Raw genomic sequence first — 6,000 nt, 5'->3', positions numbered from 1 at the left:
ACTCCAAGATTGTGACATTGAGTGAAAAGTCTTAAGTAGGTTTATAACATTCATCAAATGTGGAATTTGGAAAAGGTTTCTCATTCTTGCACATTTGAAATTGGTAAGTTGTGCTGTCTTGGATAAGACAAAGACCAACTAGGACCAATTATGTGAAATGATAAGAACTACACTAACTCTTGAATATTTGCTTTGTCAAGAAATGTTTCTTGACAAGAGAATCTTATATTTCAGGGAGTCGGTGGGAGTCTTAATGGTCTTGAAAGGTTTCAAGAACAAATCAAGAATAAACCTTATCAATCATCACTAGCACATGACTTGAGGTTCACAACCTATCGTGTTGACATTATTTTGTTTCTGTGCCATTCCAATTGAGTTAATTGTGTATGTGAGTTCTGTGAGTTCTCATTTGAATGCATACTAGCGCCTTAGTCGATGGAAAGTACATTGATATGTAAGGACAAGTTACTAAACTACTTGGAAGATATGGTGGGCACTCGTGTTACCATAAGGCAACAAATCAAGATTAAGAAAGTTCAGTCCATATGAGTTTGGATTTGTCGCAAACCTTGGTTTTAGCAAATTCACATGGATAGGAACTCATACACCATAAAATCTAAGTGTCATAATATTCCCTCCTTCATGAAAATGACTGTGAGGAGATGCTTTCACTAAGAGAGATCTTAAGAAGATAGCAATTGTGAAAATTGAATTCTCAAATTCGATTATGGTTACGGCATCCCTTTCCATAGTTTGAATTGTGAGATTTGGCAATTACTTTGAACATTTGGAACTTAGTAACATAAGTTCTAAATTGTTTAAGCACACATATGAGCTATATAAGGCAAAGGTGTATAAGTTTAAGAAGCTTAGATAAAGGCTTATCGAAGCATCTTGTATTAGAAATATGAATTTCAGAAATTCAATAGGCATTGTTTTCTGGAAGTTCATTTGTTTTCTAAATACATGTCAAAGCTAGTGGGAGCATAAGTGTTATGTTTATACGATAATCATGATAGTGGGAGCATAAGTGTTATGCTTGTATGATTATTATGGCGAGTATTGCAAGTTAGCAATATTAATTATAGAAAAACAAAGATTCAATTTGCAAAGTTGCATGGGTTGAAGAGTTGTTTTGCTATAATTAAGGGAGAGAATATTATACTTCATTTCAAAATCTAAAGCTTAGATTGAGAAAATTTAATAAATTTAGTCAAAGGATACATAGTGTGTTCTCAAATTTCGATTATGATTACGGCATCCCTCTTCATAGTTCGAATTGTGAGAATGTGACACAAAAAGTATTATGGCAGAAGATTGATAAAGTATCATAACTTTATGTAAGACATTATGCATTGTGTCCCATACGCTTCAGGTATAGGATCGATTGCAAATGCTATAATATTTGACCATTCTAAAATTTTCCAAATGTCTAGCACATTAAGAGGGAAAAAGGACTAGAATCGGTTTTGACTAAAATAATTAAACAACTATCAAAGGACGATCCAAAGTTCGCTGAGGATTGGTCGCTTGTGAGTAGTTGCAAGTATGGTATTGGATGGACCATATTGACATTATTATGAATAGATAAGATTCTATTAAGAATGAGTTGTCATATGGCAAATGTGGAAATGTTTCCATATTGGGAGTTGGATATTGAAAATTTATGTCAAGATTAGATACTTTTATGCAAGAAGGATGTTCAAAGGAATGCACATTGAATGTGAGACTTCACGTCTATAGAATTGTCTTGCGACAATTTCCGATAGAGTACTTTGTAATTTCATTGGCCAAGTCTTGGTGACTTTTGTGCTATGATTTTGCAAAAGGATCGTTGCATAAAATGTTAGAATCTAGCATATTCTAGTAGTGGCAAGAACCTTGTGTTCTTACACTAACAGTTAGGATTAAGGAATTGTGAAATGGGCATCATTGGAAAAGTTTTCAGTTGATCTATTTCACAAAGCATGGACCATAGGAAACAAGGTGTGCATGCTTAGAGCATGGGACAATTGTTGTTGTAATTCAAGTAATGAGTTGATTATCCGAAACATTAAATGATAAATAATGAGTAATCAATATGGTGGATAAATAGAAGTGTTTTATTTACTCTCACAAGTTCGGGGCCATATAGGATTAAGTATTATTGTTATGTTTCAGTTTGCATGTTTTGACTTCCAGAATAACTAGGTTATTCAAACATCCACAGTCGGTCATACGTTGGAAGTAAGTATGAAGGAAGACTGTCATGAAGAGTCTATAGATTGTCTGAAAGGTTTAGACATAGCACAAGTTTGCTGCAGAGTTCATGAGTGCTTTGATAAGATTAGAGTATTGGACTAAACCCACGCTCACTAGGATCACTTCATGGTTATATTATGAGTGATTAGTGAGGAGATAATATTGTATATTCTTGAAACCGAGACGTGTGAGTGGTTATTTGTTGGTCGGTTGCACATTGATGATAAGTAAACGCACAAGTAACTTGGTGTTATAAAACTTAATGTTGTGTGTGATTCGATCAGTGAATGCAAGCAAGCATATGAGTCAAAGTTTATCCATTCCTTTTACCCAAAGTGGGATAAAAGCGATATATGTGGGCCTCTCGATGATTTAGTGATGACACCTAAGTGCTTGGCCAAGCCGGGACTAAGTTGATGTGTTCAATTGTAGTCTATTGTCAGTTGTCATAAATCGGAAGTCGGGAAACAGTATAGAGAGAATGATTAAAATTCATGTCTTATGTGTATACAATATCTTGAGAATGGAGGAATATATAATCCCTTATCTAAAGGACATGCTATCTGATAAGATCAGAGTTGACAGCGGCTTTTGAAAGCTACGATTGCTGATCAGGTTCTGAAGTCATACGGAAAATAGTTATTTGACTTATCCAAGTGGGAGACTGTTGGATTAGTGTCTAAGTCCATAACTATTTTGGTATGTACCTGACCCGATTATGAGCATGGTCCTTTTGGGTTGCCTTCACCATAGCAATATGTAGGATGAATTAAGGAGAGAAAGGTTTAAATATGATTTATTAATATATTATGAGAATTATATATTAAAAGAGAAATCATATTGTTTAATTTAATATTAGTCAAGAATTAATTAAGAATTAATTTTGTGGCTAAAAGAGATTAATTAAACTTAGGGGACTGAAGTTGTAATTATAAGATAATTATAATTGGGTTATGGATCACCTAATAATATATAGGTTGGACGAATTCTATGGAAAGTCCATTAGAAATCGTCCAAGGGATATGTTAAAGGAGTCCATGGGCTGCTTAGGGCTTAAGCAGTCAGATTAAGGTTTCCTAGTTGAAAACCCTAATAGCCTACATGTATATAAAGGGTCCTTATGCCCCAAAAACTTATACAACTGATTCTCTAGGGTTTCTAGTCATTTTGGGCAGCCTCCTTTCTTCTCATCTTCATCCAAGTTGCATATGGTGTTTGTGACTCCATTAGAGGTGCAATACTTGATGCACTAAGCTTTCTAAAGCCAATCAAAGCAAGGAATTGATTTTTATTTCAATATAACAATCAAAGGTAATTCTCTAAAACCTAATTCAGTTTATTAAATGTTAGATCTAGGGTTTATAGCCTTGGATTCAAAGCATGTACAATAGAGAAACCTAGATTCAAGCATTAGGGTTTGTATGAGATTATAGGATTGTTTCTTATGCATAAAACCCATCAGAAACATGTTTGGTAATGATGCATGAAATCATGCTCTACTTATATTATATCTGGGAATGAGCTTATCAAACTTGTTTTCAATTATTCTGGTCTATGATTAGTTCAGTTTCATCTACTACCCAGAAAGCATTTCTGCCATATGTTGAAAGGGTTCTTGAACTGATGAAAACTTTCATGGTGCTTATAAATGAAGAGGACCTATGTTAACGAGCAAGGGCTACTAAATTGTTGGGGATAGTTGCAATGATTGTAGTAAAAGACAAAATGGAATCGATTTTACCATTTTTTTATTGAAGCTGCTATTTCTGTAATAACTCTCTATCATTATCTCCATAAATAATTTATTGTTACTAGTTTGAAGAGCTTTGACTTATTAACATGTTAGGGTTATGGGATGGAGTGTTGTACACTTCATGAGTATACTCATGGGTTTCTTAGCAATGTGGCAGAAATTTTGGAAGATGGAATGCTTCAGGTATTCAATCAATAATTGCAGATTATTTTTTAAAAGTAAAATTTGACTTGATATGTTATTATACACAACACAGATCTATTTCAATCATTCCAACTTCATCATATAACAAGGCTTCAGTGGTTTTATTAGCTAATGATTCGATGATGAGTTGGTTCTAAGACATTGTTGCCTGGTGTCGATTTCTTTGTTTTCTGTTCTAATATTATTTTGGTTAACTTCTATGACAAAAAATTGTCGACATATATTATTTTCTATCTGTTCGCTCTTGCCTCCATCCAATATCAATCCACCAAAAGTTGGAGAGGTAAGTTAGGGTAAAATGGTAAATAAGTTAATGTTTAGTGGAGTTTTTAATCCTTATCTTTGATTTTTTGTATCTTTTGAAGCTTCCTTGCGGGATCTGCTTTGAATCATATACACTTGATAGTGTTAGCACTGCTGCTTGTTGTCATCCTTTCTGTAACACATGTTGAGCAGGTTTGTATTTGATGGGTTTTGGTCATAAGACATCCTATGTGCTCATACAAACCCTAATGCTTGGATCTAGGTTTCTCTATTGTACATACTTTGAATCCAAGACTATGAACCCTAATACTAGCATATGGAAATCAGAATTCACATGTAAATAGGCTTAAGAACATACCTTGATTGTTATATAGCAATAACAATCCAATTCCTCCTTGAATTGACCTTGGAAAGCAGAGAGTCACAAGTGTCACTCCTCTAATGGCTTACAAACACCATAAGCAAGTGGAGAAGGTATAAAGAGAGAGGAGGGAGGTTAGAATTCGTCCTTAGGACCTCTTGGGAAGGGTTACACGAATTCATGACCTTGGGGTTGTTTATATAGGTGTAGAGATAGGGTTTCAGTCATTATCCTTATCTAGTTGATTATCCATTAAGCAACCAATAAGATAATCCTTGAATCCTTATCATACTCGAATTCTAAGGCTTTCCAACCTTAAATTCGTCCACCATACTTATAAGATAATTCTTACCTTATTTTGTAACTATCACATAATTACAATTCAGCCCCTCTAGTTTAATTAATTACACTTGATCACAAAATTAATTCTTAATTAATTATTGACCAATATTAATTAAACAAATATGATTTATCCTTTAATATATTATTCTTATAACATATTAATAAATCATATTAATCTCTCTCTCTATTTATTTCTCCAATCAAGTTGCTTTGGTGAAGGCAACCCAAAAGGACCATGCACCATCGGGTCAAGTACATACCAAAATAGTTATGGACTTAGACACTAATCCAACAGTCTCCCACTTGGATAAGTCTAACAACTATTCTGCGTATGACTTCGGATCCCGATCTGCAATCGTAGCTTTCCAAAGCCGCTGTCAACTCTGATCATATCAAATACGCGTGTCCTTAGATAAGGGATCATATATTCCTCCATTCTAGATATCATATGAGATATGATTTCAAATCATTCTCTTTGTACTATTTCTCGATTTCCGATTTATGACGACTGACTAATTGAACAAATCAAATTAGCCCTAGCCCGGCCGAGCATTTACGTTTGTCATCACTAAACCATCGAGGGGCCCAAAGATATCGCTTTTATCCTACTTTGAATAAAAGGAACGGATAAACTTTGATACAATGCTTGCTTGTACTCACGCACCGAATCACACACAACAATATGTTTTATAACACCAAGTTACTGGTGCGTTTACATATTATCAATGTGCAACCGATTTGCAAGATACAAATCACACATCTCGGTTTCAAGAATATAAGATGTTATCGTCTCACCAATCACTCGTGATACAATCCATGGAGTGATCCAAGTGAG

The sequence above is a fragment of the Lactuca serriola genome, chromosome 2 (genome assembly GCF_051521515.1).
Source record: "Lactuca serriola cultivar US96UC23 chromosome 2, Lser_US96UC23_V15, whole genome shotgun sequence".
In the NCBI taxonomy this organism is placed as follows: Eukaryota; Viridiplantae; Streptophyta; class Magnoliopsida; order Asterales; family Asteraceae; genus Lactuca; species Lactuca serriola.
This window is presented reverse-complemented; position numbering follows the sequence as displayed.